General features: G+C 37.8%; 1 protein-coding gene across 6 annotated transcripts in view; it reads left to right on the top strand.

Moving 5' to 3' along the window:
* LOC146361032 (beta-1,3-galactosyltransferase 1-like) overlaps positions 1-26914 on the top strand; it is a 173327-nt gene that overhangs the window by 101872 nt on the left and 44541 nt on the right. For 2 of the 6 annotated variants that reach the window (XM_084922518.1, XM_084922515.1), the window contains exons 3-4: positions 20982-21115; positions 24384-24475. The gene's annotated coding sequence lies outside the window, so the exon portion shown is untranslated. Of the gene's footprint in view, positions 1-20981; positions 21116-23338; positions 23489-24383; positions 24476-26914 lie in introns of all 6 variants that reach the window. The other 4 variants (XM_084922520.1, XM_084922519.1, XM_084922516.1 and 1 more) reach the window with 3 other exon arrangements.

Raw genomic sequence — 26914 nt, 5'->3', positions numbered from 1 at the left:
TTCCATACAGAGCTTGTTTTCTTGTTTTCAGCTGTCATTCCACAACTATACATTTTCTTTTTTAGAAATACTCGAGCTAGGCCTCAGGATCTCATCTCAGTTTTTTCATAGAAGTTATACAACTATGTGCTATTTTGGAATTAATTCATGATTCTTTGAGGGGATACAACAAAAAGATGCTGTACTCTTCATTGTGATATTGTTTTCCAGTCAAAATATAAGGTCAGTGCTGTAGTCTGTGCTAAAAAAGGATTGCAAGTGCTACAGCGGTTATGATAAATGCTCCAAGTAGAGCTGCATGAGGAACTGTGTTGGTTTAGATATTCTGTTGTGTTAACTGAGATGCTATTATACATTGTTGCATAACCTGCATGAGACAATAATATAACGTGCAGAACATATTCACAGACAAACAGTAACAGTCAAAAGTTTGGACACGCTGTAGAAGTGCTGTACAGTAGATGTGGGCGTTGTTGGGATAGTGGGCCAGTGGTGCGTCATTGATAACAGTAATGCTCAAAACACACATACAGTATGCCAGGGGTAAATGCAGCAGGAGCAGAAGAAATCTTTCTGTTTAAAAGTCCATTATGATTTGCATGTGCTAAAAGACGTCAAGTTCCATATTTAGATGTAAGTACGGAAGATTGCAATATATTTATTTATTTTCTTATGAGGCTGCATGTGCATATTTCACTTCCATTACAGAATATCTCCTGAGACATTATGTGTACGCAGTTTATGTCTACATGAGGTCAGCATGTTTTGATTGTAGAAGCCAGCGTGTTTCTATATCTGAATGGCTTTGATTAGTGCTGATTAATAAGTCATGTAAAATGGCCAGACATGATAATAAAACAATTCATTTACTCCCTCTTCCACTTTGCACATCCTCCGATTCGCTCCTCTGCCCTTCTTTTTGCACTTTGATGAAGAAATTGCAATGACACACCATTTCATGAGAAAATAAATTGGTTTCAAACAAGAGTCCGCTTCATTCCAGGCCGACTTAATGCCATGCTGACCCTGATAACACTTATGAAATATACACGGCAGAGAGGGAAGATGAATAGATGGTGAGCTAAACCTCGGCTGTGCATATGTGATCCAGGTCTGGGCAGCAGCTGTCTAGGAGGCCTGCGGATACTGCCTGTACTGGTCTGGACATGGAATGTTTGCAGAGTAACTGTGTAAAAGGTGTGATAGAAGACAGACAAAGCAGGGGAAAAAAACATTTCATTTTGGAGCCATGAACATATCAAGCCTGGCTAAGACAAGCCATTAAATACATAAGGATGATTAACACCAACTCAGTTATTATGTTTCCACAGCAGAACACTAAAAATTCTCTAACACATCTTTGAATTCAAACAGCCTTAAGCAGTGTAAACATGTTTACATCTGTGTCAACAAACCTGCCCAAAGGCTTTTGATTATGATATTTGAACAAAAATAACTGGAATGAATTCAAATTACTGATCATAGAATCTTCTGATGTAAGTGGTTACAAAAAAATCTCTAAATATCATCCCATTTAAAATGTAATTAAAAATTTAATATGGAGTTGCCATAAAATATTCAGTAATAGTTCATGCGTTGTATCATTCCTGCTGTAGGCATTCCATCTAAGAGAGTTATTGTGCATGAAATGAGAGGAGGAGTAAAACAAGGCTCGCTGAGTAGAACGGAAAACGATCTGCCATACAGCGTAATGACCTGCCTTTCACTGCCTGTGTAATTTAACGCTGGCTCTGCAGGACACACTTCGTGGATGTGTAACGTACAGTGCTCTACACGTGGGGTCATGTAAGCCTTTAACGAGATAGGCAATGATGAGGATTTGAAAATTAATGAAACTTCCTCCAAGGAAAAACTTTCTGTTGTCTGTCACAACATTCAGTGTATTAGATGAGTATCCATCTAAATTTATAACCATCTATGAATTTATAACAAGTAGGTGGTGGCAAATATTTACTTTGATTAATTCTCTCTTCTGGACAGCATGGGTTTGACCATTGTATTTCTTTAAGTAGAAAAAGAACCTGTTCTTTTCTTGTTACACATTCAGTAACAAAAACAAAAACAAAAAACAAAACAAAAAATTTTTATTGGTAAAAATGAAAAAAATGCCATACTTCTTTCTGGTGTACTCCACCACCAGTAAGGATACGTACTACTAGAGTTCACAACACTGAACAATGCTTTAGGAGGAATTTCAAAAGGTCAATAAAACTCATGTTTCAATAACATTGACATATTAAAGTTATAAATGTTTACCTGATGACCTATTAAGATGACCTCAAGGTGTCACAAAATAGTCTACTCCTAGTACTAGTGCCAAGCCTGGAAACTGGAAGAGTTATATGAGGAAGAGCAGCTGGCATAAAGTCTTTCCTAAATCAAACATCAGCTGTGGTAACCTCTGTGCAGAGGGAGCAAGAGAAAGCATCTTTGTCTGGTACCCACATCAGCCATCTGTTAAGTTATCATTAAGTAAGGCATTAGCGCTTATGCCTAATAATAAAACAATAATGTTAATGTTGGAGCTATGCAGCAAACATAATCAGTCCTGCCCATCTGGGATATAATAATAGATGATGTTAATTTAACAGGATATTACAATTATTTGTGTCTAAAAACTGTTCTGTTTCACTTAAGGATTGTTTGAGAAAGTCTGTCAGTAGCTAGACAGTCTACAGTGACAAAAATATGTCGAGAGGTTACCACAAACACAACACTACACCTTGACTTTTTGCACTACCAAAGAAAATCTTAAAATATTTGTTATTTAATAACAGGGCCGCAATAACCACAAACTTGGTCACATCATAGATTACTCTGCAGAGAACCAGACAAGGATTTTTTAACTCAGTGCAGGAATGTGACAAAATAAAAACTAATAAAGTAACACTAGATGATAATTCACAACACAAAATCAGTTTCTGTGCAGACCATTTAATATTGTACCTAAAATACCCACAAAACTCATTTCAGGAATTTTCAGTGCAATCAACAAATTCTTCAAAATCTCAAACGAGACAATAAGCTGGAATAAAGCAACCATACTTTGTGATGATGCATGGGACTCTACAGCTCAGCACCCTGCCCTCCCACTTCATACTCACAACATTAAATATCTTAAATATCTAGGTATTTCTGTTTACCCCAGGCTGTCAGAACTTTACGACTACATTGGATCGTTTCCCAGTAGCATTAATTGGCTGAAACAGTCAAAATCAAAATCCTTCCTCAAACTGTCAGTCAAACTTTTAAATTACCAGTTTGACTGACAGCAGCCAGAGATATATGGTTGAAATCACTCATTTCATTAAAGACAAAATTCTATTGAAAAAATAAGAAAGGCGAAGTTGCTAAAAAAAGAAAACAAAGAGTTAGTGATTTTCTGACTGCCTGGTTGAAAGCAAATACAGGGAGTGCAGAATTATTAGGCAAATGAGTATTTTGTCCACATCATCCTCTTCATGCATGTTGTCTTACTCCAAGCTGTATAGGCTCGAAAGCCTACTACCAATTAAGCATATTAGGTGATGTGCATCTCTGTAATGAGAAGGGGTGTGGTCTAATGACATCAACACCCTATATCAGGTGTGCATAATTATTAGGCAACTTCCTTTCCTTTGGCAAAATGGGTCAAAAGAAGGACTTGACAGGCTCAGAAAAGTCAAAAATAGTGAGATATCTTGCAGAGGGATGCAGCAGTCTCAAAATTGCAAAGCTTCTGAAGCGTGATCATCGAACAATCAAGCGTTTCATTCAAAATAGTCAACAGGGTCGCAAGAAGCGTGTGGAAAAACCAAGGCGCCAAATAACTGCCCATGAACTGAGAAAAGTCAAGCGTGCAGCTGCCAAGATGCCACTTGCCACCAGTTTGGCCATATTTCAGAGCTGCAACATCACTGGAGTGCCCAAAAGCACAAGGTGTGCAATACTCAGAGACATGGCCAAGGTAAGAAAGGCTGAAAGACGACCACCACTGAACAAGACACACAAGGTGAAACGTCAAGACTGGGCCAAGAAATATCTCAAGACTGGTTTTTCTAAGGTTTTATGGACTGATGAAATGAGAGTGAGTCTTGATGGGCCAGATGGATGGGCCCGTGGCTGGATTGGTAAAGGGCAGAGAGCTCCAGTCCGACTCAGACGCCAGCAAGGTGGAGGTGGAGTACTGGTTTGGGCTGGTATCATCAAAGATGAGCTTGTGGGGCCTTTTCGGGTTGAGGATGGAGTCAAGCTCAACTCCCAGTCCTACTGCCAGTTTCTGGAAGACACCTTCTTCAAGCAGTGGTACAGGAAGAAGTCTGCATCCTTCAGGAAAAACATGATTTTCATGCAGGACAATGCTCCATCACACGCGTCCAAGTACTCCACAGCGTGGCTGGCAAGAAAGGGTATAAAAGAAGAAAAACTAATGACATGGCCACCTTGTTCACCTGATCTGAACCCCATTGAGAACCTGTGGTCCATCATCAAATGTGAGATTTACAAGGAGGGAAAACAGTACACCTCTCTGAACAGTGTCTGGGAGGCTGTGGTTGCTGCTGCACGCAATGTTGATGGTGAACAGATCAAAACACTGACAGAATCCATGGATGGCAGGCTTTTGAGTGTCCTTGCAAAGAAAGGTGGCTATATTGGTCGCTGATTTGTTTTTGTTTTGTTTTTGAATGTCAGAAATGTATATTTGTGAATGTGGAGATGTTATATTGGTTTCACTGGTAAAAATAAATAATTGAAATGGGTATATATTTCTTTTTTGTTAAGTTGCCTAATAATTATGCACAGTAATAGTCACCTGCACACACAGATATCCCCCTAAAATAGCTAAAACTAAAAACAAACTAAAAACTACTTCCAAAAACATTCAGCTTTGATATTAATGAGTTTTTTGGGTTCATTGAGAACATGGTTGTTGTTCAATAATAAAATTATTCCTCAAAAATACAACTTGCCTAATAATTCTGCACTCCCTGTAGAACTATCACCGTATAAATGCATAAACATTTAGCACAGACCAGAATTCGTGTTATACAATAAACCTGTTCACTGTACCATATCCATCATTTGTATGAGTATGAATGTGTGTGCGCTTGCGTAGAAAAAACATTAAAAAGTGTTTGTAAGAATGGGTGAATGAGCCAAATAAATAATTGGGTGATTGAGTAAAAAAGCTGATGTGCAACACAAACACACCAATTACTAATTTTGATCAAATTTCCAAATATTTTCTTTATAAATTAAAAATATATTTCATTTATCATTTATACACATAACAGTTATATTCATATATATTATTTTCAGCCATCTTGAAAACAGTGGTGTCACTGATGTTGTTAGGTTAGATTAGATTAAATTTATTAGTCTATTAATCCCTCATTTGGGTTCCTCCAGGAAATTCAGTTTCCAGTAGCACAGCACCGACAGAAGTTGCATGTTACAGATACAATAAAGGGGAATGAGAGTAAGGATATTAGCATAAATATAGCATATATACACAAATACACATGTATAAATACAGAATATATAATAGGGATAAAAAGGAATACCAGTGGATTGCATAGTGAGTCTATTTCACAGTGATTATTGCACAGTCGAATATAAGGAAAAAATACTGCAAATATTGCACAGTGAAAAAAAGCACTACAGCTCAGTTGTTCCCGCCCTCCTTTGTCCTCCTGTTTCCCCTCCCTCTCCCCTCCAGTGAGGAGTTAAACAGTGTGATAGCGTGTGGGACAAATGAGTTTTTAAGTCTGTTGGTTCTTGACTTTGGGAGAAGCAACCTATCGCTGAATAGGCTCCTCTGATTATTTACGACTGTGTGCAGAGGATGCCCAGCATTGTCCATAATGTCCAGCAGTTTCTTTAGTGTCCTTTTCTCTGCCACTGTCACCAGAATGTCCAGCTTCATGCCGACCACAGAGCCAGCCTCCCTGATTAATTTTTCCAGCCTGGATAAGTCCTTCTTTGCAGTTGTTGTTTGTCTTTTTCTAATCTTTATTTCAAAAAAGCCTCTGAAATTTTTGTGTTTACAATTGTTTTGTCCTTATAGAAAATGGTGTCAAATATTGTTTTCCTGGGTATGAGTATCAAGCTTGAAATTTTAATACTGTGACAACCCTAGTGGGATTTATAGTCTTGTCTCAAACTTATGAGAGAAATGTAATATTTGTTAAGTGGTTTGACAGATATATACAACAGTTTCTAATATTTTACAGTCAGTTTGTGTGATCTCTCTCCTAATGGATAAATTTGAGTATCATCTGCATAGTAGATAGCTCATAATATTAGCTAAAGCAGTGCTAATATTTGAAGTTTTTGTGTCTTGTCTTTTTTTTTAACTTCTATTGCAAGGCCAAACGCCCAAAGCATGGGGTTTGGCCTTGTTAGTCAAGTGCTGGAACAAGAACTCTAGGTCATGCTCACAAGCTTTAAATATTCTGCTAATTTCTAAGATAGAGGAAAAAATGTAGAATCCATCGGTAGTGCAAATTGCTTCAACCTGAAAAAGAACTCAAGTGTGTTGAAGTTCAATAGTGGCTCACTAATTGGTGAGACACATACACTGGTACACTGATAGGAACAGTTGGATGCTTAACAATGCAACACCCACACACCCACACCTACAAACCACCTCTCACTTGTTCTATGTGCATTCGCACGAGTTTCATGTCAGCAGTGAAAATGTACTTGGGTCTGTACCAGAGATGAATTCTTGAATTCTACATCATGTATGCAAATACCCACATGTTGAAATTACACAGACAAAGCAAAGAGAAATGTGTGTGTTAATGCCTTTTGTTTGAGTAATACGGTGAATCACAAAATGAGCTCAGGAGTGCAGTCATCCCTCTTAGTGATGCTCGGTTTTGTTTTCTCTCTTTATGCACAGGTAAACAGGCAACACTGACATGCACGCAGGGAATAAAGATGCTGCTGCTCTGCAACACGAGATCACAAAGCCCCTCAGTGGGGAGTCGCAGGGGACTTTTTGGTTTACAAAACAAATTTTTTATTGTCTGAGGTCACAGACTTGTGTTTTTTTTCTCCCTCTGCTCTCAGTCCCTTGTGACACCGGCAGAAACAAATCCAGTTGTTGTTTCGCTTTACTTCATAGCTTCTTCATGTGATATTTCCTTCTTCTATCATCCAATTCTTCTACAACCTTGTTTCCTTTATGATTCAATTGACAGTTTAAAATACAAGTTTTGTTTAGCACTCATGCTTATCATACGTCTCCGAGGACTCAGCGACTGCTGCTGCATCTGGAAACATTTTAACTGGTTCTCTATTGTCATTTTGTGTCAGGACACCAGCATCAGGGATATTATAATTACAATCCATCGTGTGTCCTCAGAATCCTGTTCACTCTGTACTGCTCCCTGCTGTTTGAAAAACAGGAGGATGTGGAAATTGTGTCGAGCTACAAGTACAATTTACTGTTATTTTGTTAAAGTGGAAACTGTTATTTGTGCATTTCGTGCTTGTTTTAAAGTTTGACAGCACACAGGGGTGCTACTGACATTTCTCATTTAAGTATAAGTGCCAAAACTTTTGAGGCAAAGCAATACCAGAATCACAAGAATTCAAACTTAACCTGCTGAACACTGGCAGCCGGAAATAACAACATATACAAATGTCAGAAATCCTTCACAGACTCTCTTTCCATTCCTTTAACTTTGGCTCTCCAGCACACACACACACACACACACACACACACACAGCTCTTTGATTTGTCTGTGCATTGTGCTTGTTTGAGGCTTTGTCACCTCAGTGTGACGTGCTGTACCTCTCAGCTTCTCACGTATTCTCTTTGATATCAGTATGTCAATGTTAGTCCAACCTGCAACACAGCAGCATGTTCAAAGACAAGTCAAACATCCTGTGCAGCTCTTTGGCAGCTAATGCGCAGAACATGAGCCAAGCATCATTTCAGTGTTTTGTGTAATGTGTTCAACTTGGGGAGAGACATACTTGTGGTCAAGTTTGTGAAAAACTTGGTCAGTTAGTTCTTCTTTGTGTAATTATTAATAACATATATATATTCTGATTAAACAGGTCTGTCACTACACTACAGCTTCCAAAACTAGACTGGGAGGCAGAGCCTTCAACTATCATGCTCTTCTGATGTGGAAGCAACTCCCAGTTTACTTCAGGAGACAGATATCCTCTACTTTTGAGTGGTAGCTACTCTCAGGTGCCCCATTACTCAGAAAAGATCACCAGAGCAGGTAGTGCTACATGTTTGGGGTAGAAGTAGAGCAGATCTTCTACTAATCGCAAGGTTGTTTGATCCCTGGTTGCTCTAGTATCCATGCCATACTAGTATCCTTGGGAAAGATACTAAGTTGCTTGCCGATGCTTTTATTAGAGTGGGAATGTATGCAAATGATGCATATAGAAGCACTTGAGCACAGAAAAAAAATACCTGTATGAATGTGTGGATGAGGAGCGTTGTATAAAGGGCTTTGAGTGCTGACATAGAGTAGAAAACTGCCATATTAGAAGCAGTCCGTCTACTGTGTTTGATATGGTGGATGAAACCGCAAAGGGATTTCTGTCTCCTCCCAGAACTAAACAAAGCATCATTCACTTGTTTGGCAAATGTGTAAACCCCATACATTTAAATGCACCATTGCCTTTCTGTGTGTTCTAGTCCATAGGATTCACTTTGTCCTCTTCTCTTTCTGCTCCATCCTTGACCATGACAGTTTACATGGAACAATGTCTTCTCATCATAAATCATTGAATTTTTCCACACAGTTGAACATCTTTAACATTTTATTTGTTGATTAAGCCTATTATGGCCGATAAATGTGTATTTTTGAGTATACAAGCTTTAGATTCGCTGTCTGTGGCTGGCAAGTGATCCATATTGCCTCAGCAAGTAGGTTAAAACAGTTAAGACTGTGGTGGCGTGGTGCATAAGCTGTGCTCAACCATTTGGCTGACGTTTCTGATGCTCAATGTAAAAATCAAACTCGGTGATTACAGGAAGGATGACAGTTTTAAGAGACATGAATATTGATATTGTTGGGTTGAAATTTTAATGTATTGTTATAAATAGGAATAAGAAAATGACAAAAACTTGTGTCCTTCTCTTTTTTTTCTTTTTACACTTTTATTGATAGATCAGTTTCTATAACTCATGACAGCACACATTCAAACTGACAGTGATCACTGCACAGGCCTGTGGCTTTGACGAGTCTAAGCTCCTGTGTTAAGTAAACAAATCCAACTTGTAAAAAATAAAATAAAATCCTTAATAATTGAATCTGGTTGTAGTCATCGTATTTCTGCGATACAGAGGTCATGGCGTTTGGTCCACTTACTTTTAAATTCGGGTAGATTCTAGTTTCAGTGTGAAAAATGTATGTGTCTGAGCACCAGGCAAAGATCTTTCTGCTCTGAAGTTGACCTGCAGTCAACCTGAAGCAATTTCACTGGTATTAGATTTAGTGAAGAGTTTTAGTGCAGTGGTGTCCAGCTAGTTTCCTAGGCCTTCAGTGCTACAATAAATTTCAGTGGGAAACAATGCGCTGGAGATATTGAAGAGGTACCAGCTAAGAACCAGGATGAAAGCCAACTCCTATTTAAATGGAAAGAGAAATACATATACTTTATTAGATCCTACAAATGTCAGTGCTGCAGAGAAGCTGTGCTGATTGTGGATGAACCCCATCTCTCACTAGCTGCCCGAGCATTCTTCTTCTACACAAAGCTATCATGAAGCAACATAGTTCGCAGGACAAAGTCTGCTGGGTATTTGCGGTTTAAACACTAGCTAGCTTTACTGCTGGAAAATATCAGAAATAATTGGCCATTAGTGTATCTGTTGTAAAAGAGCATAATGAAACATTTTTTTTCAGACAACACTGTTGTTTGTCTGCATACGAGTGTACATGTCTCCATATCTGTGTTTGTGTGTATGTTTGAGGAAGTAGCATTAGAGAGTGACGTGCACAGTGATTACTACACAGTGGGTTACTGACATTAGGCATTAGGCTCTCCTGTGGTGGAGGCTGTGAAATTGGGCTCATTATGGTGTCTCAGTTCAGATCCAAGCCCGACTGGCTTGCCTTTGCATGGCTCCTGGTTATCGTCAGCTGAAGCAGACGGAGAATCAGCAGAACAAATCTCATTAAGGGAAAGGCGAACTTAGAATAGGAGCTAAGATCAAACTGTGAGCGGTAAATATTGACAAAGTAAGGCAGCATGCCAAACAAAGTGACGCCAATCACATTTGTTTGTGACCAGCAGTTTGTCTCTGTTCAGTTGCATTTAAATTGTACTTACAGGTCCATACTGTTCAGTAAAAAGGGTTTCTTAAGATAAAAATATGTAAACTTTTAAATCAGAATGAACTAAGTTACAAACAGTCAAGATGTAGATGGTGAAATTGTGGCAAAGAAATGAGATCTCTCAGAACTTGCAACTTTGATGTCTGTGATCACAAGATTTGACAAGACCTGTACAGAAACCAAGGTGACAGCTAACAAAAAGCACATCCTCAGTGACATCGACTGCAACATTAACTAATCCTGGAACATTTGGAGTCATGCTTCTTGGAAGTTTGCACAATGACAACTGAAAGTGGAATAACACTGCTGATAATATTCCTCATCAGACAAGGAGTTAAGAGAAGCTAATTCATATGGACAAATATGAATTTGTATATCTTTAAATATATAAAAGCACCCACACATACACACAAACACAATCACACACATGTGGATATATCCAATTAAACGTAAACTAATATTAATTCAAAAACATTTTTTTCCAAATCAGGTGACTAGCATAATAAACAACAAATCAGTTACTATTGCTTCCGCTTAAGGGCTAAAATAATGATGCAGCATCCTTTTTTTCATATTTTTTTATTTACCTTCTGCTCTATGTGATTTTGTAAAAGTCATTTGGAAGCAGTTTAATACGATCTGATATGATTATCTACCGTATCAGGATGCTCAGTCTGTCTGTCTTTATTTGCCATATTCAGTGAACCACTTATTGCAGCTATCTGTCAAAACATAAACATTGTTTGAATCCAATCCCAAATCATAAACTATAAGATGCAGATGATTTATTACTTTACCTGCAGCCAGGATCTATTGTAGTCTCTGCCTGCAGCCACCAACCTTATAAACACATTTACCACCACCTCAGATTGCACTATTAATTGGTTAAAGTTTATTGTTTTTCCTGTGTCTCATCATCCTTTTCTCTTCTGTTCTCTGCATGCTGGCAATATGAGATATCCTCGTCCTCATCTCCTAGAGTCAATCAATCTTAATTTCAGTTGACTTCTCAAAACTATAGAGTAACCTGAAGACTTTCAGCATTGAATAAATAAATCTACCAATATTTGCCATAGGAAGAATTCATACAGTTAAAATGACTGTATTATCTATAATTGACTCTCTTTTCCACAATAACTAGCCTTCGCATTCCTGTTTCAGATTTTTAGACTCTATTTAGAATTATTAGACTATTATTTTGAAGTTCTATTTGAAAAACAAAACACCTCATATCAAATGAAGAACTTTAAAGAAAGCTCAAAGCACCACTTCTAGGCTGGACTACATTAATTCATTATCAGACAGTTGTTATAAACACCGGAAAAGCCTTTAGTTGATCCAGAATCCTGCAGCAAGATTACTGACAGGGACTAGAAAGAGAAGGCATGTTGACTTTTCTTCATTGATTCTCTGTTAAATTCAAACTTGAATTTAAAATCCTTTTCCTCACATACAAGGTCTTGATTAATCACGCCCCATTGTATCTTAAAAATCTGTTAGAAAAAACATCTTAAAAAAACAGTAATATTCCAGCAGCTGGGGCGCCAAAATAATACCGTAAAATAACAGAAAATAACTTACTCATAAAAATACGGTTATTTCCAGTAATGAAAATACAATTTGTTGCCCTAATGTTACATGGGATTTTGCCTTTTTCAAGTGTTTTTAAACATTAAATTAGGAACATTTTAATGTGATTAAACAATGAAATTACCTATAAACAAGGTCAATGAATGTGGCAATATGAATAATAATACTTAAATGTACAGAAATATACAGTTAACAGTTGGTTTAAATAATAATGGATTGCATTCATATAGCGCTCTTTGAGACCCCCAAAGCACTCTACAATTCTACTTTATAATTCCCCTCTGGCCATCACCAGTAGGTGGTAGGTGAAGTGTCTTGACCAAGGACACAACGACCGAGAGTGTCTGAGCTGGGGCTCGAACCGGCAACCTTCTGATTACAAGACGAACTGCCAACTTTTGAGCCACGATCGCCCTAAATAGCAATAATAATAATTATTATTATTTGATGTAAAAAAAAGTTTATAAGAATCATTTTAGATATTTTTCCATAGCATTACATTTGAATTTAACAGTTCAGTCTTTCAAATAACGGACAAATATTTGTGAAATCATGATACATTTGTGAATGTATTTTAACAATCTAAATATGCATATGTACAGACAAATACATTTAAAAAACAAGAAAACTATGTTTTATTACATTACAGTGATTTTACATTAATTTACATTTGAAATGTGAAATCACAGTCTACTGATGTAAATTTAATGATATTCTAGAAGAACAGTACAAAACTGTAAAATACACAGTAAAATACTTTTATATTAGGATTTTTTTTTACAGTGTAGTACCACCTCAACAGAGCACTTTGCTCTCAGACTACAGGCTTACTGAAGGCAGAACCTTCATCTTTCAGGCTCCTTTTATGTGGAACCACCTCAAGCTGCAGTAACAGAAGAGGGAGATATTGTATTTCAAGCCAACATAACGTTTCTGACTATTAAAGACTCTGGAATGTACTTAGTTATATAAATATGAAGAAATCCTTGTAGAAATATGAGTGGTATTGAGTGACTGCAGAGAGTTTAACTGCTTTATGTCCCACTTCATCACTGCTGCAGTAGCAGCAATAAAGCAGAATTCACAGCTCTCACTAAGTGGACAGTCAAAAGTGAGCTCTGACCTCATGTCTCACATGGCTCAGCTGTTACTTCCAGCAGATCGTCTGATTTCAGTGAAAATGTCCTTCTGTAGGCTATTGGACTATATTTCCTTATATATATATATATTTTTTTTTGCTTTTATCAGCAGACACAGTAAAAGTATTTAAAAATACAGGTGTGCCATTTGACTGGGTATACCTGCCTCCATCCATCCATTCTCTTCCGCTTATCCAATGAAGGGTCGCGTGGCGGGGTTGGAGCCAGGACAGGACAGGTTGCCAGTCTGTCTAACATATAGAGACAGACAACCATTTGCACTCACATTCACACCTATGGCCAATGTAGAATCACCAATTAACCAAACCCCAGTACCTACCATACTTCCTTCGTTAACACAAATACCAAATCACATGGCAGCAACTCAGCACATTTAGGCATGTGGATATGGTCAAGACAACCTGGTAAGTCTCAAACTAAACATCAGAACTGAGCAGAAAGATGATTTAAGTGACTTGGAACGTGGTATCTTTGTGGGTGCCAGATGGGCAGATCTGAGTATTTCATAAACTGCTGATCTACTGTGATTTTTCCTGGGAGAATAGCCAGACTGCTTAAAACCCATACAAAGGCAACAGTAACTCAAATAACCACTCATTATAACCATGGCATGCAGAGAGCATCTCTGAATTCCCAACACAAACAGGAGATGGGCTCCTGTAGCAGAAGACCACAGGAGTGCCAACCAAGTCAGCTAAGAACAGGAAACCAAGTCTACAATTTGGACCAGCTCACAAACATTGGGCAACAAAACACTGTAAAAACATTGTTCAGTCTAATGAGTCTTGATTTATGTTGGGACATTCAGATGGTAGGGTCAGAATATTACATAACAGCATTAAATCAAGCATTAAATTCCACAGCTTGTATGATCACAGTGTACCCATCTTCTGATGGCTGCTTCCAACAGGATAAAGCTCAAATCATAAAAATGGTTGTTGCGCATGTCTCTGTACTAGGATGGCCTACACAGTCATCTCATCTCTAGCCATAGAGCAGATTTGGGATATCATTTAATGAGCCAGGTGTTCCTAATAAAGTTATGTTCTCATTTCACCATGTTTGACTTTTTTTTTATAGTCAGGTTTTTGTGAAATGAAGAAAATATCATAAGAATCAATGGCTGGAGAAAGGAAAGCCATACACATGTTTATTGATATAATATCCCACATTAGAAACAAATGTCCCACATTAGAAACCATAATTACCAGTGCGGCCGCATCATCATCATCATCATCATCATCATCATCATCATCATCATCATCATCCTTTTTTTAGCAGCGGAAATATTCAGTTCCAGCTCTTTCTGTGGCCTCTGTGCAGGCAGGTGTGCGCTCACGTTTGCATACTTGAGTGCTCTTGTGTGCTAAGCTGCTTTATTATAAACATATTTGGATTAAAAAGGAAGACATATGCACATGGCTCCTGTTCAATGAATGCTATTCTTGCATGTCCTTTGGAATCAGGAAAAGGTGCTTGAATAAATGGAACAGCGTGAACACGGTACTTTACTTTGATTAACAATAGCTGACATCTTTTATGAATGAACGACTTCACACCGCTGGACATGTTATCTTGAATGTATACCACCTCTATCTATAAATAACATTCAGATGACAATGGTGATAGGAAGAATGGGCAACGCAATGCAGGCATTGTGCACTTTGTCACTGTGTGAAGACTCCTCTGCCTGCAGTCGGTGATAAGGCAAACATATTTATGTCTGCACACATTTCCCTGCAAAAATTGTGCGTATTTGTTATCTACAATACGAGGGAGTTAAAGTACATATATGCATTTTAAAACAAATGCATTTTCAATACATATGGATTCTTTCTGCAAATGCACAAAAAATCAGTCTTTATCAGCTTGCTTGTTTTTTCTTTAATGTTTTCTTATTCAAACTCCACAACTCTTGAATCAAAGAGAGATTCACACAGGACTGATCTGCTACTTTTTATTATTTTTATTTTTCCCACTGCAACTACAGTTCAGGCTTAAGTGAATTGAATGGGAAGACCTGAAAATAAACAGCACTTCAGGGCCTCAGGACCCATCACAGGATATACACTAAACTAGGAGTAAGGAGTGGGGCTCAAAGGTAAACACTGACTACCATGTGAAATATCACTTTTCTAGTCTGTGTAGTCACTCAAAGTCCTTCAACTACAAGCATTTTTATTTATCTAATGTATGCACATTCACTGACCAATGGATGCGTGTGGTTTAGTATCTTGCCCAGGGTCACTTTAATATCCAGAGTTAGGCTCTCTGAATGAGCCAGAGATTAAACCTTTGTAACATTCTAGTATTTCACAAAGCTTCATAAAATATAGTAAAGGTATTGTACAAAACAGCTGATTCTGGGGGTCCAGAGGGAGGCCCGGATTGTTTTATGCATGTAAAGAATAACAGATCACCATAACATTAACAGGCCAAAATCAGTCTTATACCTCTAAAATGGACATGGTTCACTTTTGCAAAGTTTTTTTTTAATGAGGAATGTGTAATTTGAATCAAGTATTCCTTTTTGTTTTTTTAAATATACAAAGTTTATTACAGTATATTTACAGAGTTTATTTGTTTTTAAGACCCTTTTGCATGTTGCATAAGTGATCTAAGGGTAAGTAATGAACACCTTTGATGCAATAATTCTTGTAAATGACTTGCAAATAGCAAGTCATTTGCAAGCCACAATTTACAAAAAGAAAAACACGCAATTAAAAATCACATTATAATTTAGGACACAGAGTGCTGTGCAAAGTCATTGAATGAGTGTTATCGTAGGAGACACAAATCCCCTGCAGCTTGTGTCAGGAAGTGCATGTGGTTTAAAAACTTGCCAAAGCAAATATGCAGATCCGCCTACTTTGGTGACCCCTTGGGACTAAAACAGCAGCTGAAAGTAACTTTTAATCTCAGATGATATGATACGGCTTTAGTGCAGATATGAATGGAAATACACTCCAGAGCTTTAAAGTCAATATTTGGTATGACTACCTTTATTCTTCAACACAGCCTGCACTCTCTTAAGCCTTTAGCTTTTAGCAGTAGTTCTCCAGGTTTCTTGATGGACAATCCAAAGCTCTTCTTTGGACTCTGGCTGCCTTTTATTCTGTTCTTTGTCAAGATAATCTCACACACCTTAAGTAATGTTGATCAGGTACAAGGACTGGACTGAAAATGAGTGAAAAATCAGCAAAAGACAAAGAAAAACTTTAAAAGACCTTCAGAAATCCTGAGAATTGCTAGCTCAAGACCAATAAAAAAAGACAAGAGATTGATTTGGAAGAAAAATATAAAAAAGATGAGGGATGGCTCAAAATTTTTCCACAGTACTATATAATAGCGCTCCATATTGCACGGCGGTGATGTGTACCATCAGAAAGACTCATGGGTGCTGAATTTCAGATATGTTAGCACAACTATTTAGAACAGGGTTACAACAATGATAATTCTTACTTAAGAATAATTAGTAATTATTTGTAATTAATGAAATATCAGAAAACATTTTTTTTAAATGTCAAAAAGAAACAAAAAAAAAAAGAAACAAAGTATTGAATCCTCATATTTAGAAGGCAGAACCAGAAGATGTTTGGAATTATTGGCACCCGCAGTGATTCCAACTCTGATTTAAATACATGAATAAAAATAAGACACAATTTGCATCAATCTCCTTGTGAAACTTAATAAATCTGTGATTCATCTTTGTTGCTGTACAGCTGATCAAAGTTGAATTCAGGGAAAATTGTTGGTTACGACAAACACAAATCATCAAGCTCTCTCAGTTTGTATAATAGCCTTGTTCTGTATCTGCACAAAGTCAGTGACGTGTCACACCAAAAGCAGCACCTTTTCAGATGCTCAGTTTGGTCAGTAAACATTAAGTCCCACTGAATGGACACTGTTAGACCTCCACCTTTTCTAGAGCACTTCTGGAGTTCCCATTAACATCAGTGCCTGGCAGTTGTGTATTGGGTTTATTGGATTCATTATGCAGCTGCAGTGCAGAGTCTGGGACAAATGTCCAAATTAGAATTTATCCCAGCAGCTTCTGTACATTATGAACTCTTAACAGCAGTCACGCAGCGTGCTCCTGCTTGAGGGGAAAAGCACTTTCAAGAGTTCAAAGGTCAGAACGATCTTTAAACTCCATTTAAGGATTCCAGTGGTTTTGCCACAGTGAGAAACAGCTATTCCATGTCTGTCATTTTGTGGTACTTTGAGCTCAGCTTTGCATTTTGCAAAAACACTGAAAAGCAAATCAGATGCTCTAATGTGGTGATTAGCCAGTGCCGCTGAACACAGTACTCAGTTTGACCTGAATTTGGGTCCTGGTGAGTACTCCTGTGGGGAAATAAATGACTCCTCAGCTTTTTTCACTGATTTGTTACAGTCTGATGACCAAGGCAGAAAATAAGCTCATTGCTCAATCACAAACAATGCACAGGCAAAGCAAGGGTATCCTTTTAGTTAATATAAAATGATGAAGAACTTTTACACATGGCAGCCAATATATCAACTTTTTCAAGTTCTGTGATTGTGGCCATTTTTGCTTATCCCCCCCCCCCCCATGAAAAGTATCTAAAAATGTTTTTTACGAGGTGTCTAAGTCACTACTCTCTTTCTGTTTGACCTCATACCATCAGTAAAACTTTTTATGTCAAATACCCCAATGGTTTTCAAGGGCAGTTCTACAGTGAGGTAAATTGTCGGTCCAAACAACAATAACTAACTTCCCGCTGTTTTCACAACACCAGCATTCACTGCCTTTTTCACATAGCATATACGTATATTTATATTAGTCGAATACTGTAAGTTACTATACATGCCTTACCCTCTCCACCAGCCTCTCCTCGCTTCACAGTGTGAAAACCTTTTCAGTTTGTTTTGATTGTTGCCTCCACATTCATGTTTAAGTGCCTGTGTGAAGGTGTAACATGCAAGACATCCCAGACGGCAGCTAGAGTTGTTTTTTTGTGTGTTTTTTCCTTTCGAATATCATACCTAGAGGTCTCCAGTTCAACCTTTGGTGATGAGTCTTTGATGAAAAATAGAGGAGTTAGCAGTCAATGATACATCCTGCCTGCAGTTCTGAGGAAAACTCTGTCAGCTCATGAATACTTCAAACTAAATCATCCCTATAGACATTTTAAAGAACAGCATTTGTAGAGCTGTCATTTCAGTGACAGCTTTATTACTGTTGTTTTTAAAGGAACTACATTTTCATGTTTGTATACTTAATTTTGTTCAATACATTATAGTAATGCTGTTTACATTTTGTGTACTTCCACCCATTTATCACCTATATGAGTATTTTTTTCTAGTTTATTCCATACTCGCTGTCTGCATGTATTTATATGGCCTGCTCTCGCCTTTGTATTCTATTTCTTCGCTCTGTCTTTTTACTGTTTGTGGCTCCATTGACCCCGTTCCAGGGGGATCATTAAAGTTTCATCTTATCTTACATCTAAAAGCCAAGAAGGATAGAAGAAAAAAGCCATCAGAACTGAGAAATGATGGTGGATATCAGAAGTGTTAATCACAGTTGACATCTCGTCCTGTTGTTCCTGTGTGCACCATCTGACACGGCAGGCAAGCTTAAGCAAGTCTCCATTTATATTGAAAACTTGATGGAACAGTGAAATCAGGGCACAGTGATGGAAATTCTGGCCTCTATGTGAGAGATGTCTTCTTCTGTCTATTTTAGTTGACCTATCAGTTAGGTAGAAGTTTTAAGGAGTTGACCCTTTATTTCTCTGTCCTTAAACCTAAAGTACAGAACAGAGAAAAAAATCTGACCTTAGCCATCAGTAAAACTCTGCCTTCATGTTTTATTTCATATGCATTAATAGCTTTCGAGACCTGAAAACATCTGGTAAACTACTATGTTTTTCTTGTCCAAATACTTCTCACTCACCATTTGATCCTAGACAAAAAGGTTTGATCTTTTTTTCTTATCAAACAAAAACGTGCAGAATGCTTATTTATAAAGTTTTACTTCAAAGAATGCCCAATTTCCTCTTCTCCCTTGGTACATTTAAATATAGTACTTACAATGTCAGGTCACAGGACATTTTAGCACAAGCTGCACCTCTTAATAACGCTAAACTTAGCCAAACTAGGTTAAAAAAAACTTTGCTTTATACAAATAAAATGAACTGAATGAAAAATAGAAACTACATTCTCTCTTTTTTAATCAGAATATTTTAAAGGTTATATTTGCAATATACCTGCAGTATGTATTTGTGTTTTGTTTTATGTCTGTCTAGTCTCAGATTGTGTGTTTTCTGTTCACAAAGCAATCACCATCTCAATGAGGTTTCATTTTTAAATAAAGAATTTTAAAATGTAATAATAATTTGCCAAAGGCCAATAAACTGAATGCCATTTCAGCCCCTTTTAACATGCACTCTTTTTCATTTCCCTATTAAAATATGAACTGAATATGACTATTTTAATAGAACAATATCGTGTCTCTGCACCTTCAGTTGCTCACCTCACTAAAAGATATGACTGTTTTGGAGAATGTCCTAAACAGTGAAAACATAAGGGGGAAAAAACTGCTAATGGTGATGGAGAGGAAGCCTCTAAGACATTAAAATGGGATCCAAACACAGACTCACAGTTTATAAACTATATTTTGATCATTATGTGATATAATTAAAAAGTGGTGGTTGTGTCCCCATAGACCATAATTACCCAAATATTAAGGTAACTATCAAAAAAAATAGTCAGCTGACTAACCTGCATTAGGTTCCATTCATTGTAGGGTCAAATCTCACACATAAAGTGGCCGATGTCTGAATCACTAACAAACTGGGGAAGCAGCATGTTTCACACTGCCCCTGCCAGTCTAATAGCAGCAGTAGCTCCTCCAAGTTTCATGAAATTAGGTGGTATTATCAATATTAGTTTAGTTTAATCATTTTTAAGACTTGATTGACTAATAGCATATGTTTGGGGTTTTTTTTTTCAAGAGATTTAAGAGATCCTTCATCTGATGTTTCATTTAGGACCTTTAATTTTACACGTTACCAACAAGTTTAATAAAATTCAGCTTGAAAGTTTTTATGTTATCCTGCTTGAGTCAGATAAAATGGAAAGATGACATTGAAATCTTACTAATGTCTCGGTTCTGACTTTCCCTGAACTGAAGCATTATGAGTTCTTCCTTTAAACATATGGCTTGTTTTGATCTTTTAAACATCATACATTTTTTCTTATCACATTCACAATTTCTGCTGTGTTGCTAGGCAACTTCTACCTAATTAAGAGCGGGTTTAAAAGGCGCAGCCATGAGTTTGAGTTTGGGCAAGTTTTTAAACTAAGAAAGAGACATTTTATTGACTGTTGTCAGTTTGTAGTGAAAATAAGGCACTCTCGTTAAATTGTCTTTAGTCCTGTTATTCTTTGTAAACATAAACTTATTTTTGCTTGTGTTTTTTGGTTTTTTTGTCTTTAAGACTTAAAGGTCTGTATCTGAGGCTTAGCTGTTGCTGCCTTGACCAACAGTAAAATAATACAACATACGTACGACATTAAACAGCAAACATCGCATTTTCTCTCCCACGCTGCTCTGTACAAATCACATAGATTTGTTTAATATAAACATTTCATCTTTAGTTAAGAGTGGAAAATCCTGACAAACAGGTAACAGTAAATGTAAAGATACATAATGAACTGAACAATGCTTTAATGCCGATTAATAACATCAAATGCAAACACTGCTTCTTATGGAAATAACAGCAGTGAACATTTTCAGTTAAAACATTACTTAGACAGCTCTGAGAAACTGGGAACCACAGAGAAACAAAATTATGCAGTTTTCATCAATGTGACATGCAGAGGTCTTAAGCACCACTGGGTGATCTGTGTCAGTCTTTTTCCTAATTGATATATTAATATTTCACAGGTGAACCACATCCTGTACCATGGGGCCTGTACTATGAAGCAGCATCAACTTACCCTGTGTCCTGTTATCTGTCTACACTATACTTAATAAGAGCAATCAAACTGAGTGGTGTCACAACGTTCTTTATCAACTCGGTAAGTCCTATTTTTTTTTTCCATGTATCCGTTAAGGGTTCCCTCGCTAGGCCCAGAACTGCATGATGCCCAGCATCTAGACTAAGGATGAAAATTGTGGTCCAGCTGACAGGAGCCACTCAACCAAGAGCATTTGAGGAGACGCTTGCAGATGTGAATACTGCTCTATGCAACATCCCCACTGCCAGTTTCACTCACTGAAACCAATGAGCTCATATATGCTACTGCAACAGAGGAAAAACCCCATGGGGAAGAATGCTGGAGGCTAACTCAGGTGCAGAAATACGTCATAAGAAACAGGTCCTAAATGGAAAAGAGGTACAATGAGATGTCCATAACTGAGGCTCAAGAAACTGCTAAGCAAAGACTCAGAGCTCTGGCTACTGGGCTAAAGAGAAATATCAGAGAGGCAGAAGCCAAGGCAATAAATAATGTGTTCTCTAAAGAACCATCCATGGTTTACAAGTGAATAAAAGCACAAGGAGATAGCTGAAACTGGGCAAAGCTGGAAAAACATCTGGGAGAGTGAGATGAAGAGCATGAACCAGTCAACATCACAAAGGCAGACATCTAACCAGTCTCTGGAATGAAGAGATGAACAGCACCATCACCCAACATGACCTACATCTATACTGTACCTGTTTGGTATTTCTATTTTTGTCTTTTTTGGATTTAACGTGAACTGGTGTTTGCTCTAATCATAATTTAGCTGAGGGGACCTCCCCAAGGCATTAATAAAGTTTGATTCTATTCTTCTATTCTATTCCTAAAGGAATAACAATTGTAATCATGATGGATCTTTCCAACCGCAATTACCTCTCTCACCACAACATGGAAACTCCTCTTAGACATTACATCAACCACCTGAGCAGGAGCATAAGACAATACAACATCAGAGGTCTGTGTAACAAGAGTGCAGTCCTAGGAACAGTTAAGATACTGTGCAGAACCCTCAGAGTCCACGGCCTCTAATCGAGGTCGAGTTTAAGGAGCACACATGCCACCTCCAGGGAGTGGGACTTTTTTGTATACATATGAGCAGTACAAATCCAAGTTTTAAAAATCCCCACCACAACAGTGGATGAATTGTACAATTTAAAAAGTATATTTTAAAAAGTATTTAAAAAGTATTGAAATATTGAAAAGTAGTATTAAAAAAGTATTGTATAATACTAATCCATTTATTTAATTGTTAAGACAGTAGCGTTATTCTTGTGACTGCAAAACTCTTGTTCACAGTGGAGGAGATTAAAGAACAGGAAAACAGAATTTGAACTGAGGAGGCTCTGGTCACCAAGGACATGGCTTTGCTGTTGTAGAATTACTATATGAAAGAAATGCGCCCTGCGACAGACTGGCGACCGGCTGCGACCGACAGCTGGGATAGGCAGAAGAGAATGGATGGATGGATGGATGGATGTCACTCATGGTCAGCTATATGTCCTCTTACTATCCACAAACTGGGATCTTTGATAGACTGTAACACTAATTTCCAGAGAAGTGTTTGATCAGTAATCAGTGGTTTCTTAGATCTTGAATGGATATCTCAAACATAATCTACCCTGGAGCAGAAAAAAAGCTACATTGATGTTGTTTCTGTGAACGGCCATAGTGATCAGTTACAGCAGTGGTGGTGGGTAACACTGTGTTCAGATATTTAACGTCGCAAGGCACTGTAATTGTATCTACATTTCCCATATCTGTGTGGCTAATGTAGGCTTTCGACATATAATTACGACACTATTGCATGTATACAAATGTTGATTGCTGGAGTGTGTGATTGTGATGACCTGACTCTGTCCAGATACCGATTGAGGCTGAATTAAAAGACCTCATCATCCATTGTCTCAGGGGTACCTTTCGATGCGTAGCCCGGGTCATCAAAATGTCCCTGTCTGTAAATTTCTCAATCCTTAGTATCAGCACTACAAGTCTTAATGAAACACCTGCTATCATGACATAATAATACCATCTGGGTATTATAGAAACAGTGAGAATTGGAGATGAAAAACAACAGATGATATTTAGGAAATTGAGAATACAGTGTAAAGAGAGACATATGAATGAGAAGCTTTGTAATTAAACAAGAGACTACAAATAAGCCCTCAGCATGCACAGCAGAAAATCTTTATTCATGTTCATTCCCATTCCTGCCAATATCTTTAGCCTTGGATATATGTGTGTATTTCTCAAACAGTGTGTGTGCTGGATTTATATCCACAGTCGCTCCCTCCACTGTGAGACCTGATCCTCTCCTTACAAGAAGCTATTGGACTGGTTGTACTGAGAGATATTGAGTGTCTGCTGCTCTTCTCACTTACTCATCAGAATGAACTGTGATTTCACTTCTATGTGACTGTGTAAAATGCAGAGGTATCTATGTCTTGCATTATCTAATCCTAAATGTTTCTTATAAGCTCCTATATAAATAATTAAAAAATGCAGTGTCTTGTTACAGTTATATATCTTTTTCTTGTCTGTTTGTCGTGCCCGCATGGCAGTAGGAAGATACATCACTGCAAGCTGCTTTCTCATATGTATCAGCAGATACATGGCTCATAAAATTCACAACACAGGGGATGATACAAATGTGCACTGTAGCTGTGTTGACTTTAAACAGATAGCAGATCCTTCACTCGTGGCTGTAAAAGCTGACAGTGAACTACATCTTCCTGCACTGAAGTATGAGTGATGTGAGTGACGAAAGTTCTCGCACTGCTGTCACGTGTCCAGTTTTCTGTTTCATAATGAATGTCATGGTTACAGGTGTGTATATATGCTTGTTTGTTCCCCGTCTCCCGCGTGGAGCCCGGGGGCTTGCTAGTAGAGATAAAACCAAAACAGGTTAACTGATAAAAAATGCCTCCAAAGGCATCAACAGCACAGATATAGTGGAAACTATCCACAGAGCAAAAAACTATTTCTGCTGTTGCGTTGTGGTAATTTGACATTTTAAATACTTTTTAAATCAGACAAAATTCAATCTTCACAATTCCGAGTTGTTTTTTTTTTTTTTTAATGAATTGAACTGAACTGAATAAAAGAAAAAAAAACAAGCTGCGTGAAAGCACTTGGGTGACAGTGGGGAGGAAAAACGTAATTTTGTCAATGTGTTTCATTTTCTTTTAGGGTTTTTTCTTTTTCTTTGCTTCCCCACTTTTGCTTGTTTCTCTGCTATTGGCTCCTGTCCTGTCTTATTTTGGTCCTGAGGATTTTCTAATTCAGTAATGCTGGCCTCTGTTTCTTGTTTTTTTCTTGTCTCTTGCAGAGACTGCAAAGTCTGCCGCAGTACGATCTTTTCTACGTCTGTTTCTCTGTGATGTTTGCGTTCTCCTATTTTTGCTTCTCTACAATTTCCAGGTAGGAAGCTTTGGTCTTTTCCAGCTCTTGTTTCAAGTTCTGTGTCTTCAAATCCTTTTTTCACGCAGGGCCTCAGTGGCGCAGAGTTTGGCTTTGAGCTCTGCGATCTCACAGCGGATTCTCTCTTCTTGTTCTTTGCGTTTTGCAGCTTCCTCTTCCTGATGTTTTTGAATTTTGAGAAGCTGTTCGATCTCCTCATGCTGCTTCTTAGTTGTTTTCAGCTCTGTGGAGTCTGTGTGTGGAGCTTCTGCTGTTTGTGTTGAGGTCTCCAGACTCAGCTCTGCAGTGGTGTTAGCTGTCTTGCTGTATTCAACAGAAGCTTCAGTCACCTCAGGGGTGAAGTTCTCCTCAGTGTTAGACTCGGGTCTGCTCCTGCGAGCCTCTCCCAGCTGTTCTTGAAGCTCTTGAATGGCTTTTTGTACATTTTCTCTGCAGTACTGTTTGAAAGTTTCAAGTTTAACACTTCCCAGTTGGGATATTTGGTTATTGTGTAGTATCAAACTGGAAGTCTGGACTGGGTACGTTTTCATGGGCATCCACTCTGGACAAAAATGAGACTAGTCATTAAAAATTAGAAATGACTTAAAACATTTATTTACAACATCATGGATTTGTGTATTTCTGACACCGACTTCATTGGCGTGTCTAGTTTTTGTTCTTTTTTTGTCTGTCTGGTTTCTCTGTTTCTCTGTCCTCATTCTGTCTTGCTAGTCTTGTCTCCCGTTCCCTGTATTCAGTCAGTCTGAGTCTGTGTGTTTTCCATGTTTTCCTGTGACTGGCCTCTGTTTGTTTCCTGCTTTATTCTGATAGTCATTTGTCCTGTGTGCGTCATGTTCAGTTTTGTTTTGCCTGTCTCATCAGTTGCATAATGTCCAGAGAGGGTGGTTAAATTCCCTCAGAAGAATGATGGTCTGTGATCTTTTAAAGGAATCTTATTTATGTTTTCGACTCCATATTTTTTCTTAGGCTCTATTAGAGTACCTGTGCACAATTCATAGTTCAAATTAACCCCAACTTCTTATACTGGGCCTTGGTGCAGCTTAGTTCATCCACTATCTAACACAAAATAGTAATGACCCCTTAAAGGGACGGAACTTCCCTCCGTTTTAGGTAATTCAAGTGGTCTAAAGATGGGGCATTATAAATGAAAACTGATGTAAGCTGATGTTTTCTGATATACCTCCAATTTTCAGTGAATGAATTTTTGCAGACGTATTTTGACTGTGAAAGACTGCAAAAATGTGCCTTTGCAATAATGAACTATTCCTTTGATTTTTTTCAGAAGTAGGCCTTTGTTTGTTTTATTTTAGTCTGGTCTAACTACATCTACAATATGAATTAAAATACCAGCTCTTCTTTTCATCAAGAGTCAGTCAAGCTTAAGTAACCAGCAGAAAGGTCTTCTTCACAACCATTATGATTCTCGCCATCTAATAGGTCACCCCTTGATTAAATGTAATTACAATGAGCAATGTTTCAAATAGCAATTAATTAGCCTAATTAAACCAATGGAAAGATGATCGCTACGCTCTTAAAACTGACTATGGGTGCTTTAATTGGTGATTTAATGCACGCTGCAATGCAGGCCTGGTCACTGAATGGTAAAAATTACATTTCCACATTATTGCGTATTGACTGCTGTAATTCTGGTCAGAGTACAGTGCGGAGAAACAGTCTACTCTAAAATTTGTCGCACTGTAACGTATTTCATAACCTTTTTTCATGTCAGCCTCAGCTAATTTAGTTTGTCTATGTACTTGTACAGTATATACTGAGTCTGTATAATCCCATATAACATTTTCTATGCTATAATGTATGTTGTATTACATAGTCCATAATTTCCGATTATGCACTGTGCCCCTGGCAGTAGACAACTGTTCGAGTTTTGCATGTTAAGGCAAAAATAACTAATAATAATAATAACCATTATTGCCAGTCATTGTCCAAAGCCTGCAGCCAGAAATATTCAGGGGGTACGCCTAACTCAAACCTCTCATAAATGTGTGCGTGTGTGTGTTTGTGTGTGTGTGTATGTACTATAGTGCAGTCTGGCATTAGTCACATCATTGTGATCCTCTTAGGGTAAAGTTTGAGATTTTTGTACAGTACAGTACAAATTTCAATACTGATTTCAAATTAGTTTTGCAAAAGAATGTGCAAAATGTGATATCTAGATATCTTTAGATATGAAACCAGAGGGAGACAGGGAGATTTTGTTTTTTAATGTGTAATTTTGTTTGCTTCCCCAAATCCCACCCAACAGTTTATTGCAAAAAAAGGCCAAGCACAAAAAAAACAATCTGAGAGAATGGCTGGTTGTGGTTGTACCCATTTAGTTTACCATGGTTCTGCTGTTATATTCCAGCAGCTTTTAGACATGCTCCTTTCAAGGACAGACAGAAAGCAGTATTAGAAGAGAGAGGCGGTGAACAACTCTGT

This window comes from Perissodus microlepis, chromosome 23 (assembly GCF_051167445.1).
Source record: "Perissodus microlepis isolate ML-2025 ecotype Zambia chromosome 23, ASM5116744v1, whole genome shotgun sequence".
NCBI classification, from domain to species: Eukaryota; Metazoa; Chordata; class Actinopteri; order Cichliformes; family Cichlidae; genus Perissodus; species Perissodus microlepis.
The sequence above is the reverse complement of the archived record's forward strand: the minus strand, read 5'-3'. Positions and strand labels throughout refer to the sequence as shown.